At 43.8% G+C, this 14,348-nt stretch overlaps 1 pseudogene; it reads left to right on the top strand.

Annotated features, from left to right (window-relative positions):
• Positions 1 to 7,302: 7,302 nt before the first annotated feature.
• Positions 7,303 to 7,479, top strand: LOC145275176 (U2 spliceosomal RNA; annotated as a pseudogene).
• The last annotated feature ends 6,869 nt before the right edge of the window (positions 7,480 to 14,348 follow it).

Below are 14,348 nucleotides of genomic sequence, written 5' to 3'. Positions count from 1 at the left end.
TATTGTTTTGCTAATTCTACCTATTTCTAATTTAGTTGAGTTTATCATTTGGGTGCTGTGATTATTATAAAATTTCCATTTGTGGTCTTCAAGCAGAGTGTATGCCTCTCTAGGTTTCAATTTGCCAACTTTATCGCTAATTTTTTATTTATCGCTAATTTGTTTACTTTCAGTATTTATTATATCTATATAGTCGCATTCGTTTGTGTCTAGTTTTTTGTAGTTTTTTTTATGTATTCTGGGATTAGTTTGTTATATTCTTGTTTATCTATTTTATAAAAGTTTATTGTTTTATCTGCTTTTACAAAGATTTTATTAGAGTTGTTCATGTTTCTAACGATTTTGTGTAGTTTCCGTTGGAAATTGTTAGGTTGATTGTGGAATTCTAAGTTTTTAATTAAGTTTGAAGGGTCATTTTCGAAGTTTATCAAAAGGTCTACTGTTTTCGCATTTTTGGGGGTTTTAAAACCATAGGATTCTTTTTTGTTTACGTTTTCATTTTTAAGGAAGAAATTTGCTCGCCATCGCATTCGGCGTATTAGTTCATCTGTTTTTGGGATTAATTCAATAATATAGCTATGCTTGCTAGGTGTGGGGATGTTTTTTTAAGGATGTTTGGAAATTAACTCTTTCCATATCTATTTTTAATATGGTGAAATAAATTCTTTTGACAGTGTTCGACTGCTTCAGGAGCTAAGTATAACTACTTAATTTACTCACATAAAGTTAATATACGAAAGTATAGATTAATGCGTAAACTTTAAGTATTTACTTCAAAAGTGTTCAATACGTAGGTAGAGCTAGTTAGTAAGTTATAAAATGTATATGGCGATTAAGCTACACTGAATATTCCGCGATTCATCCACTCTATGATTCTTCATGCTTATGCGCGAATTCTGTGATTGTTTGTCGTTTTTATATGCGCGTCTTCTATTGAGATTTTAGTTAGCCAATCAGATTTCTAGTCATCACAGCGCTCTTCCTATCAGCCAATGAGCATGCATTTATCGGACAAAGGCCTATTTGACCTCTGGTTTTCTTGTTTCTTTGTGCTCTTTTGTGTGTGCTCTATTTAGCCTGGATATTTAGAAAAATTACACGTTAAATTTAGATAAAAACAAATACATATATATATGTATTAAAAAGTTTGACTTATGTCCAGTTGAGTTACATTTAAAATTTCAAGTGTGTAGAACTAAAATTTGACGTTTTTAGAACCAAAATTGGCGGAGGAGTTTGGTAGAGTCTGCAAAGATCAACTCTTAAAACTCTACATCTTAGCAGCTAAATTTTCGCAATAAAACTGATTAAAAAGTTAGCTGAACGTCTGAATACTCTTTATGTAGAATTGCAAATGTTTAGATCCAAAACTGGCTTAATAGTTTTCGCGAGACCGCAAAGGTAAAATCTGTTGAACTTTGACCTCTTGGCAGCGGAATTTCCGGCCAATAACCGATTAAAAAGCTCGTGTTATTTCTGAATACATTTTATGTAAAATTTCAAATGTTTAAACCAAAAATTAGCTGAGTAATTTAGTAGAGGCTTTAGAGGTCAATTTTTTTACTTTGACACCAATTTTGACCCCCTAATATTTTTTTGTTTTGGGCTCAAATACAATTAAAAAAATTTACCCATGTCTACGTGACCTACATTTAAAAATTTCAAGTGTTTAGACCCAAAATTGGCGGAAAAAGTTTGGTAGAGGTTTCAAATATGAAATCATAGAACTTTTCCCTCTTGACAGCAAAATTTCTGGACGAAAATCTATTCAAAAGATTTTCCCAAACGTCAATACTCCTTATGTCAAATCTCAAGCCTGTAGACGAAAAATTGACGGAGTAGTTTAGTAGGGAATTGTACACAGACAATTACAGACAGACAATTTCCCTTTTATAGATATATATAGATTTGGGGTGATACATCAAACATTGTTAAAAATAATAAGAAGCTTCTTTTTATTATGCGTTTTAACTTTTACGATTTTTTTTAATTGTTTTTGTTAAAATCGAAACACAACAACATACAGTTAATAAATATTGCGTATGTAACTTATAAAAGTTTTGGAATGCTTAATAATTAATTCCGTGGAGGTGAAGCATTAATAAATGCTGAGCCATCAATTATAATTGTGTCGCCTGGGACATTCACTTGTACGCCAAGAATTTAAACCAGCTGTAATTTAGACATGTATAACGTTTACCAGTGTCACTGAGAGATGGTTTGACTGATTCCCGTGCTTGAAGTATTCTTGCAAGACACAGTCGTTAAAATAACTGACAGTCATCTTTTAGAACTTTCTCTCATCCTGCACTTGTTTAAAGAATGAAACATTTTTTTTCTTGATTTGGTGAGAGAAACGACTTTCAGCTTAATCATCTAGCTCTTTCATGAATGTACGGAACTGGTCGCTGTCCCACTTGTGATGTGTAGCTACCATTTATGCTTGAGTTGGGTCTGCAATATTTTTCATGTCTAACAATATCGGGTCTCCTGAAACTTGTTGTATTAGGTTACCCATCTCCTGCATCACTGCAGAGAGTGATTTCCCCAGTTTGAGTAATGATTTTGGTCTCTGTTTGCGTATGATGTTTGTTGCTGCATGTGGCATCCTTCATACCAGATATCGCCTCGGATGCTGCTAGAACATGAGTAACTTCAGGTCTAGCGAAATGCTAACTTGGCTTCTGTTGCCTTTGATCACTACATTGTGTTCGTGTGCTTGATAAATTCCGATGCCAGTGAATTCTCTTCTTTACTTGTCGATAACGAAGTTACCGTTGTGGAACTCCTTGGCCACATCAGGATGCTGTTGCTCGAGTGACATCATATCTTGGAGGTGAATGGGAATCCACCGGGCATAGTTTACATTGTTATTGTTGCAAATAAGTATGGCTGCAGGTCTGAAAGTGGTTCACAGTACTACTTGAAGTCTCTTTCTCTAAATGAGCAGATCAGGGTGAATTTCCTGAGTTCTATGTCAAGCAACAGATTTCAGAATTAGAACTGTGGACTCTTTCATTAATTTTCACACTATTCCTTAAAGGTCGTATTTGAAAAGCTAGACTCTTCAGAGCAGAAATCATGACACAACTTCATTATTTGGTATAAGCTGCATGTTGTACTCTGGTGTGCTAGTCTTGTCTTAGTTACACTACACGCAGGTAGATAAGACTCTGATGTAGCAGATAAGACCACCTCTATTCTACAATGGCACTGGTCTACCCATTGTCTCGGAGAAATGTTCATTTTAAATCTCATTGAAGCCATTTCTATATGAAACCCTCGGACATGACAACAAACTTGTCCTCTCTATATTCTGGCCACTTTCATTGTGTTTTATTCGCAAGAGCATACAACTGTTGGTCACCAGCGATGACAGGTGTTTGATTTGGGTTAAAAAATACCAATCTATCATGGACCTTCGCTATGGCATGTTTGATAGTTGAATAGAGTGTGCGTGGTCTCACCAAGTAGGCATGCTAGCCGATATGCTCACTTCAAATGAACGGCTCCTGTGCTGCATGATGGGTTTACCATGTTATACTGATTGTATCCACCACATTCTCAGTAAAGAAGACTTTCTCCAACAGTGAATATTCGTCTGTCTTTTTGGTGCTGATATACTGAGCCATTTCTCATGAAGCATTTCAATGATTAGGCGATTCCTCGTCTTTGCAAACACATAGAAGTCTATGTAGACTGCAAAATGTGACTCCCTGTTCTTAGACTGCCTGTACACAGTTGTTCCATCTTTGTATTTGGTAAAACAGTTGTACTGTAGTAGTTGTGATACAGCAAGGTCTGATTCGATGCTCCGTGCTGGAGTTGGGAGTTGATGTCTGCACCATATTCGATCATGCATAAAACCTAAAGCAGTGATGGTGGTACAGCGTAATCTAAGTCTTTGTCACGAAAATTGCTGCTGAAGTTCGATTTGTGGCAAAACATTTCCTTTCTTATTATCTCAGCAGGTTTTGCTAAATGAATAGCTTCAGCAAAATGATATGCTTCTAATAGGGTTTAACTGACATCAGCTTCAAAAGCCAGCAGAACATCTCGTCCTTGACGATTGTCTTGCAATTATAAAATATAAAAAGCAGCTAGTCCATGAGCCTAGTAGGATGAACAGCAGGCGATTAAACACCTAGCTGTTTCAGCTTCTGCTTCTAAAGCTTGTCCAAATCAGCAAGCTGGAAAATTAGAGGTTGGTTATTATCACTGCCATTTTTAATCTCATATATATAGGTAACTAGTTCGGAGGAAGCAATTAGATAGGATTCTTTAAAGTGTCCCTGTGCTATTTCTTGCCGCTGCACTCTTAGGTATGCTCCTCTTCTGTTGTACAATGCCATCAAACATCCAGGTTGATATTTCCCTTCTTGTGCTATGACATCGTTTGCATTTAGATTGGTAAGAAGTTCTTTTTTTATCACTGAGTGTTTTAGTAAATTCATTTATTCTCCTAATCACTTGCATTGTCATTGTTTCTCTAAGCTTCCCTCCTTAAGTTTCGCAAGAAAAAAAAACATTATGTTTTAGCTTCGTCTACCTTTCGTGGAATGTTACTTTTTCACACTCATCACTAGTACGTTAATGGCAATATTTTTTCGGCTCTCTTCGTCAAGTATTTCAAAGGTCTAGTTAGATTAGTAGTGCATTAGTGAGTGAACAAATGACTATTCCTTGTCAGGCTTATATATCCATCTTGACCTCTTATGCTAGAGTGGACCCAGGGAGATTTTCAGTCTTCTTTCTGTGTGCTACCCCATCTTGTTTAGCCTGCGAGCCAACGCAGTTTACAAGGGTGTAGCCGATGCCGTACGCTAGCATCTTCTTAGAGCAATAGATGAGAGTTTGTTCAATAGTGAGGACCAGTGTATGTAGTTTATCTTATGGATCTGGCTGACTGTGAAATAACGATGCTACATCTACCACTACACCTCTACGTTGTTAAGTGCAAAGTACTTGTATAGTAACGAGAATTATATATGTTAGCGTGCTTTAACCACGTAATAAACAAGAAAATATGCATCAGCATGTTTTAAAACATGGGAACCCATACTTAAATAATGTAAATCGTACAACTACAAACGTTTACAAGTATAATATATAACTTCCGGTAGCCATTTTAGCTGCCATCTCGGAAAAAGTCGTCAATTTGGATTTTTAATTGGCTAATCGATAAGATTTGATTAGTACCCCTGTAATAAAATTCACTCTCGCACACTCTGGTGTTTGCTTAGCCTGTAAAGACAAGCATAATTTTGTAGATCGCTCATTGATTAATGTATGCCATTAATTCGCATATGTACACAATTGGTAAATGCTAAATGGGATGAATTCTCAAGTATGAGTGGAGTTTTCTATCGGACAGCTTAGAACAAGAACAAACGGTGGACGGAAATATGGAATACACGAGGATTGTTGCAAGTTGAGGAGAAAAAAAAGACTTTCGTACGTTGTATCGACAGGAGAACGGTTTGACATTGCCAGTTTTTAGGGGTTTTTTTTACGTAGGCATCACCACTTATCAAGGTCAAGAGCCCACTCTAGGAAAAGGATTAAAGAGTGTACAGTAGTAATTGGACACTATAGTAATCGTTAGCAATGGAAATTCGGTAAAATTGATAACTTATATGGAACGGCTCATCAAAAACGTGTTTACGTTAGACTTGAAGATAACCATATTGTAGTCAGCTGGAAAGCAGGAAAACGAAAAACAATTCCATAGGTGTGCACTTCTAAGAAACAAGTTCTAAGAAGAATGTGTTGCCCTTCCATTTTATAATTCCATTGAGAACAATTGTGCCAAATTTGATGCGTGTATCATCATTTGCACCATTCCTCTTAAAAATTAATCCCATCTGCTCCACTATGAGAGTAAGCGATATAATAATCTAAAAATTATAAATTTCCCGAGAGCTTAATTTGTTTTCAAAATGACGAATGCATTATTTCACTTCCAAGAAACGTATATATTTTATTAAAAAACAAAAATGATGTAATGGTGTATTTTCTTTCAGAATTTAATGTCATACATTTATTTTTCTTTATATTCTTTTATAGATATATGTACGTGGAAAGATGTTTAGTTACATTGAAAATTCCTTTTATTTCTGTTAGGAATTACGAAAATCGAATGCAATAGAATATGCTTAGCTCTGAATTAGCATATGTGCTTATTCGGCGTAAATGGGGAAATAGTTTTCTTTTAATTCTACATTTGTGGAAGCGTTTGAATTCAAACGTTATTATATGAAATCTCTTTAAATTGAAAGTTCATAAATAAATATACATACATGTCAACTCTTAAAAGCTTGTTTTAATTAAAAACAAAAATAGATATAACGATGCTAAATATGATGACGATTGTTACCAAAGTGAAGCTACCTATTATTGTTACTCCAAAAGGTAAAGAGCTACGGAGTCTAGAGTAGTGCCACTAAAACGAGCGACTTTGTTCTGCAGAATTTATTTTTTTCTAAATATACTATCGCTAGCGATGAACGATGGGTGTATATAAACGTACGGGTCATGTTTTGGGGTATGAGAGTCGTTTTAAAAATATAGCATCCTATTTTTACCAGACAAATTCCAGGGCGTATAAATACGGGACTGATACCATTAAAACGAGCGATATTTTGTGGTTCAAAATGTGTAATACTATATAATTACCACCAGTGTCAATGCATTTTTGCAAGAAATTCAATGACGTATCTCTGCTTCTAACGCATATACATGTTCAGGCATTAGGTTATTAAGCTATAACACCATCAATACCTGCAGCAGAAAGATTAAACTTTTATTTTATGAATGCATACATTCAGTCATCTTAATAATGGGGACTGACTTATTCGAGGGAAATAAAACAAATAGGCGGCATTATTTTAGGATCGTCATCGTATAAAGTCAACACAAACCATGAAGGCTATTAAGTAGTTTGAATAATGTCTACGCTGTCCGGTCTATACATTCCTTGGTTTGTGTTACGATATCAAATTATATAAAACCATTTGAATTGACGGCAGCTATAGGCTGGAAATCATAATCTTGAGTTAAGAATAGATGTAACATTGCGCGGACGGCTTATGCAAATGCATGCGAAATGACGTCACTGGAAAGGCAAAAAGTCTATAAAAAAGAAAAAGAGGACGATCATTGAGATCACGTGAGAGAAGATGATTACTCGGATGATGTCAAAGCGTACTAATGAGCAAAAAAAAATCTCGTTGTTACAACAAAAAAGCGAGTTCAAGTTATTTTCTATTCTTTGTCTGCTTTGCGACTGAGATTACAAGTAATATTTTTTCTTGGCCTTCAGGACAAGATCAAAGTGTAGTATCTGTTCTTCAGTGCTTACTGCGGTCTGCCTCTAGCTCGAGACGTGAGCTTTTAACCTTTGGTTAGAAGTCTATTTTTTGCTTGTTCTTTGCAAGGACCAGCCCCTTCTTTGGGGGTTTGGACCCGCAAGGACTCTCTTTTTTGTTTATTGTTTTCTTTGTTTTGTTATTGCCCATCTTGGGCAACTACTAATTGTTGTTTTCGATTTTTTCCAGATAGTCCGGGGTCCAGCTAGCACTTAATCAGCCGGCAGGGCCAAGGGAAACCGACGTGCCTCTTTTGGCGAAGGTCCCCTTGGTTTCCGAATCGGCGGGTGTCTAGCCGGGCCTTGGGCCACCAAAATAGATGGAGCAGGCCTCTGCTCCTGCCACCTTGGGGGACGCCCCAGGTGTAGTGTCCGCGAAGGGTCCGGGGGTGCCGTCCCGCAAGGCACGCCCAGTTCGAGAAGGGTTCCCGGGGTCGCCACCCCTGAGTCGTTGAGCGTAGCGTCGGTGTCCGGATCGCGAGCGGGGGTCGCTGCCCCCAGTACGATAGAAGCGGTGTCGGGTGTTGCCACCCCGAAAGGTAACACCAGTTCGGTCGGGTCGTGGGTTGCTGCCCTGAATGGTAACCCAAGTACGGTCGCTACCCCCAGTGTGGTTCCCGGGTTTGCCACCGCGAAAGGCAACCCCAGTTACGAGAAGGTGGAAAAGAAGCATCCATGGGCTGTGCCCGCAGCAGGGTCGAAAAAGCTGAGGTGGGCAGTTAAAAAGTGATGGGTCTCTGACGAGGAGAGGAATACCCCTCTAACAAGGTCTCAATCGGAGACGAATATCCCGGCCAAACCGGTAGTTGAGTTGAGGAGGGTACGGTCGGAAGAAGTGATAATTGTAGATGGGTGCTCCCCGAGGGTGGGGGGATCGATAGGCGGAGTGACACCAGCCAGCAGTAGCGAGTGGCCAGCCCTTACACAGAGTCAGAGCGATACATCTCCGATACCAGCAGGACAAGTCATGGTGGAAGCAGCCGGGACTCCCACACCGGATACAGCAGAGACTACGCAAAGTGCTTGGGGAAGGAAGAAGATGGAGAAGAAAACCCCAAAATATTATAAGGACCTGCTAGAGAGCCGTTATAAGGAGTTCGTGGAGGGCAACAAGATGAAGATAGTTCCAGGAGCGCAAGAGGACATCAAAGAAAGAACAGTCTATTTGGTGACCCTGGAAACGAACGGCAAAGGTCTCACCGGGGTGCCCCTGGAAAAAATGTTTGACATCCTGGGGGATCTGAAGATTCCGGCTCAATACCTGGTGAGAAGATATCATGCCACGTGGGATCTCCTCCTGCCGTCAAAGGAGGAGGCAGAAAAATTAGCAGGAGGGGACCTCACGTGGAGGAATCTGAGATTGAGGCCCGAATACTTGTCGAAAAGAAGAGCGGGAGTTACGGTCCTGGGAGTCCCTAGTTTCATCGGAGAGGACCAGCTGGGGGCTACCCTCGCCCAGTACGGAGAAGTGGAAGAAGTTCAACCTACGAAGGGCCCAAGGAACATCCAGACGAGATCCTATAAGATCTTCATGAGGGTGAATAGGGAGAACTTCCACAAGATCCCGGCCCAGCTAAATTGAGAGGGCTGGCAGATGGCCGTAATTGTAGAAGGGAGGAGGCCGTACTGCTGGCATTGCGTGACGCCCGGGCACGTGGCGCGCTTCTGCCCACTGAGAAAGGAGCAGGACACCCAGAAGGCAGGAGAGGCAAAAGGGCAAAGAATGGGCTTCAAAGCACAAGCGGAGAAATCAAACACGGAGAACGCAGAGGGCGGAACCTGGAGTAAGGTCGTTGCCAAAAGGGGGAAGAAGAAAGAGGCAGAAAGCCCCCCAGTAACAACCAGACCAACGGTGGCAACGACCAAAATGAAGTTGAGAATGAACTCCTCTGAGTCGGAGGGTGAGGAGAGCCAGCCAAAGGAAAGACAACCAGAGAAGAAGGAGAGAAAGGAAACGCCCAAAGCGACACCCGGAAAAACTCCTAAGAAGGTGCCGATCGAGATGGAGCAAGAAGCACCCGTTGAGGTGCAGATGGAAGACCCTTGTGCTGAGCCTCCAACAACAACCCCCCAAGAAGAAGCTCAGCCCACCCCTCCCCTAACCAACACCTCGGAGTCTAAGGAAGAGACTCCGGTCATTGTGGAAGCAGCAGAGGATAAAGACCCGGAGAAGACGGCCCCCAGAAAGGAAAAAAACAGGAAATTTCCGTTCTGGCCTGGGGACCGTCTGTGCGAAGTAGAGCGCGCGACCGGTGACCTCAACGGGACCCAAAGGATGTACCTAAGGGTACTAGAGAACTTCACGTCCGTTGATGGAAAGGAGGTCACCGACCCAAGGAATTTTTCGGATGCGCCGCATTTAATCACGTTTGTGAGGCCGAATAGGGGTGGGCGTGCGAAGGCCCTTTGGCGAATGTTGGAGGCCGGAAAAACCGCGTTCCCGGGCTTCAAACTAATAGACGTGGAGCACCCATCACTGTCGCAGATCGCCCAACGTTGTGAGGGAAGGGTCCCGATTTACGTTCACCCCTCCTTCTATAGGGCTCTAAAACTGACGTTCCCTCTGGACGTGGGGGGTCTGGCCAAAGACGGGCGGCTTACGCCTGTCCTGCTCACGGGCAGTCTTGGGCAGACCTTCGACGCCCTTTCCCCCGAGGATTTCAGACCCTTGATAGACGAATATTACTAGTTAGGTAAACATGGCAACAAGCTTAAACCTAGCTAGCTTAAATGCGAGGGGCATGAGGTCTCGAACCAAGGCTTCTCGCGTGCTGAGGGACCTCGTGGCCCTTGAGGTAGATATAGCTGCAATACAGGAGACCCACTTTGTTGGGGCTGGGGACTGCGATGTGCTGGTGAACGATTTTGACGTTTACTCAGCATATGGCAGTATCCAGAGCCGGGGGGTTTCTGTGCTAGTAAGTCGCACCCTATCTGCGACGGTTACACTTGTTCATGCGGACGCTCATGGGAGGCTGGTCGTGGTCGATGATGCCGTTAGCAGCGGCGCGTTCCGGATCATGGCAGTTTATGCGCCCAACATCCAAACCGAGAGAGTTTCCTTTTTTCGGCGGGTGGAGGGGTTTCTCTCTTCGGGTCCGGAGCGGGTAGTATTAATGGGGGACTGGAATGTCATCCTGGACCCCAAGCTAGATAAGGTCGGGGGGACTAGAGGGTCGGATAGGTGTGACAGCAGCCTGTCTGACTTGATGGCCTCGTGCGATCAGGTCGACAGGTTCCGTCTGGATCACCCTGGGAGGGAGATGTGAACGTGGCATGCTAGTGCGTCCGCCTGTGCAAGTACATACTTGGACAGGATGTTAGTTAGAAGGGGCGACGTAGATTTTCTATCTTGTCCCACGTTCCACTGGTTAGGTCATTCGGACCACAAACTCGTGTTGGCCCGTTTGAAGTTAGGTTATAGGCCTAGGTTGGCTGGCTACTGGAAGATGAACGCCTCCTTGTTGGAGTCGGTCGACTTCCGGGAGCAGCTGACGACACTAATCCAGAGCGAGTTAGTGGGGGCGGTTACCGGGAGTAGATGGTGGGTTAATCTTAAAGTCACCATTAGGCATTTTTGTGTCCAATATAGCCAACGCCTCGCGTTAACTAGGGCTCGGACCAAAAATCACCTAGAGGATAGATTGACCCGGGCGGTGGCAGGGGGGGATTCCCTAGATCTAGCGCTAGTTAAGGGGGACCTCAATCCCTTGGCTAGCGAGCGATATGAAGGTCAGGTAATTAGGGCTAGGTTAAATAGAGTCTCCAACGAAGCAGTGAACGTTGACGCTGTTGAGTGTAAGGCCGCTTTAAGACGCGGCTCGGACAGGTACATTCGGGAGGTGAAAAACCTGGAAGGACGTTCTCTCGTGTCGGCACGGGAGATCTGCAATGGGTTTCGGCAACATTTGGAGGAGCGCTTCACCAAACTACCCAGACTCCGCGGCCAGGAGTTTGGCAGCTATTTAGCTGGCTCGCCCCGCCTTACTGCGGCCCGAGCGGCTAGTTGCGAGGGGGTGGTTACGGAGCGTGAGGTCATTACTGCGTTGAAGCAGGTTGGCCACAACAAATCTCCGGGGCTCGATGGTTTGCCCTACGAACTGTACTTGAGGCTGTCGCCCATGTTTGTGCCCCTTTTGACGGGCGTGTTTAACCACTGGTTTGCCCAGGACTCGATCCCGAGGCAGGTAACCAAATGAGTGGTCACGCTTCTGAAGAAGGGGAACCAACATGGAGGGGGGAACTTAGACGATTATAGGCCCATAACTCTGCTTAACGCAGATTTTAAGATTTTGGCCCGTATTCTTGCGAACCGACTGCAGGTCGTAATCGACGAGTTGGTCGAACCGGATCAGAACTACGCTGTGAAGGGTCGAACAATTCAAAACAATCTGCACTTGGTTCGCACGATAATAGAGGTGTTAGAAGACGACACAGAAGCCGCGCTGATCAATTTAGATCAGTCCAAGGCGTTCGATAGGGTGGACCATGGGTTCCTGAGGGCTGTTGTGGAAGCCGCCGGCTTTGGTCCGGACTTCCGCAAGTGGATCTCCGCCCTTTATCGTGACTACGCGATGGTGGTGCAAGTCAATGGTAGGTTGTCGGAGTCCTTTGGGGTCTCCCGGTCGGTGCGGCAGGGCTGTCCGCTGTCGCCTCTGCTCTATGTCCTGGCGTTGGAGCCCTTCCTTCGCAAATTAAGGGACGAGGCGGCGAGACCAGTCCTACGTGGCATTGCTCTACCTGGCGGCCGAGTTGCCAGAGTGTCCGCGTACGCTGATGACGTCACCGTTTTCGCAGCCAGTCGTAACGACATCGAAGCGGTGATAGAGGCGATCGCTGAGTACGAAGTGTTCACAGGGGCCGTGATCAATCGCAGCAAGTCCGTCGGCCTGCGGTTGAGCGCCTGGACCGGGATAAACTCGCTTCCAGGTGCGTTCGGCTTGACTGATGGCCCGGTTAAGATCCTCGGTGTGTGGTTCGGGCCGGATCTCCAGCTGGACAAGAATTGGTCGGACGTTGGTCCTTTACCGTTTATCTGTTCTTCCCCTGCCTGCGGACCGCTGTAAGGCTTTAGAGCGCCTCCTTTTCAAACTGCTTTGGAAGGGAGGAAAGCCGTATGTCCGTAGACAGATCTGTACGCAGAAGCTTAGCGAGGGAGGCTTGGGGATGCCAGATCTGCGCAGCCACCAACACGCAGAAAGATTGGCGTTCCTGAGTCGGACACTGATAGAGGAGGCACCCTGGGTACCGGCCGTGGAGCACGCTTTCCCACGGCTATTAACCGACCCCGCCGCCGAAGGTCGCCGAGGACCAGCGTGGGAAGGGCGCTTCCTGACCGAATGCCGAGCCGCCCTTAGGGCATTGCCGGGGTCCAGTGACCTTGCACGGCCTAGGTGGAGGCTATATGAGGAGTTTGTGGAGGGTACCGCGAACGATCCGCTGGTGGAGCGGCTACATCTGTCGAGGGGGGTGGTTCTCTCGCTTTGGAGTTGGACGCCTGCCAGTAGCTACATCAATAATGCAGAATTTTCGGTAACGTGGAGGCTAGTCCGGGATGCGTTGCCTCTCTTCGACCGACTTGCTAGGGATTTTAGGGATGCCGATTATTATTATCCCCCGTGCCCACGCTGCAACGATGAGGACGAAGATGAAACGCGTGAACACGCGTTCTTTCTTTGCAGCGGGGTGCGGAGTCTCTGGAGGTATGTCGAAGGGATAACGGCTCGCATCGACCCCAAGCGGTCGGTGACACTTGATTTGGCGTACGTGGTTGACAATGTGGACCCGCCGTTTATCAGGGAGGAACGGCCGGTGTTTCTGGCGATACTGGCTGTAGCTAGGTTAGTGACGTGGGTTTCACGTCTGGGCATTGTCTATGAGGGACGATCTGTTTCCGATCAGGATCTGGTTGTTTATTTTAAGCATCAACTTAAAATAAAAATCAGATGTGATTGGAAAAGATTGCCCCGCATCGACTTTGATAGGAGATGGGTGCACAACACTAGTTTGTGCATCCGACGAGAAGCTATGTATGAGCTTGTGTTTCCACCCTAGTAGTATTCGTCTGGAGGTGCTGAAGTTTCGATTGTCGTGCACTCGGAACCCAGCCCCTCATATGTTAATACGGGGTTTACCCCGTAATCATGGGTAGGAGTAGGTTTGCTAGTTAGGCGGAGTAACCACCTAGAGTGGAAAGCTTATACTTTATTTAGGGCCTAGACTAGGGTGTATGTGAGTTTGATCCTGTCCCCTGTAGTTCTTTGTTTTTTGATAAGATTGGCACTAGGAGAGCTTCCAACGATGCACAAAGTCCACCAGTTTTATTTTGTCCTCGGCCTGTTTTTACCCCTTACGTACATTATCTTGGAAGACGCCATCCATCCCTGTTATCCCCGACCCTTATTTATTTTTTCTTACAAGTCCCTAGTTCCTCCACTCCCTCCTAGGGAACGACCTGCTTGCTTTCACCCTTTCCCCCCGGGGGAAGTGGACCGGAAGACAGTAGGCGTTTCATACGACAGACCAAATGATTGACGGGATTGAGAACGGTAACAAATAACACGATTCAATCGAGCGAAGTAAGCGGATTAAAATGATATATAACATGTCTCTCTCTCTCTCTCTCTATATATATATATATATATATATATATATATATATATATATATATAAATTAATTCGGAAATCATCTATAAAATTAACATATATGAGAAAACGATATTGTTTTTGCACCAACCTAATACAACACGTATTATAGTGAGAGTTTTACGATTCTGAAACCGGTGTTTATCGCGTTTTGCCATTTAAGTCCTCATTTCTAAATCTACGATATCGCATGCGTATTGAATCGTCAGATTAGAATTGTAAAAGATTACTTTGAATATATGCCCCGGATAAGAAAGAACGTTTATAATCAAATGAATTATATATTTATCTTTATTACGTTTTTTTTATTCATTTACTATTTCTCTCTTTTTTTTCA

Source organism: Euprymna scolopes, chromosome 4 (genome assembly GCF_053919585.1).
Source record: "Euprymna scolopes isolate OS-2025 chromosome 4, ASM5391958v1, whole genome shotgun sequence".
NCBI classification, from domain to species: Eukaryota; Metazoa; Mollusca; class Cephalopoda; order Sepiida; family Sepiolidae; genus Euprymna; species Euprymna scolopes.
The sequence above is the reverse complement of the archived record's forward strand: the minus strand, read 5'-3'. Positions and strand labels throughout refer to the sequence as shown.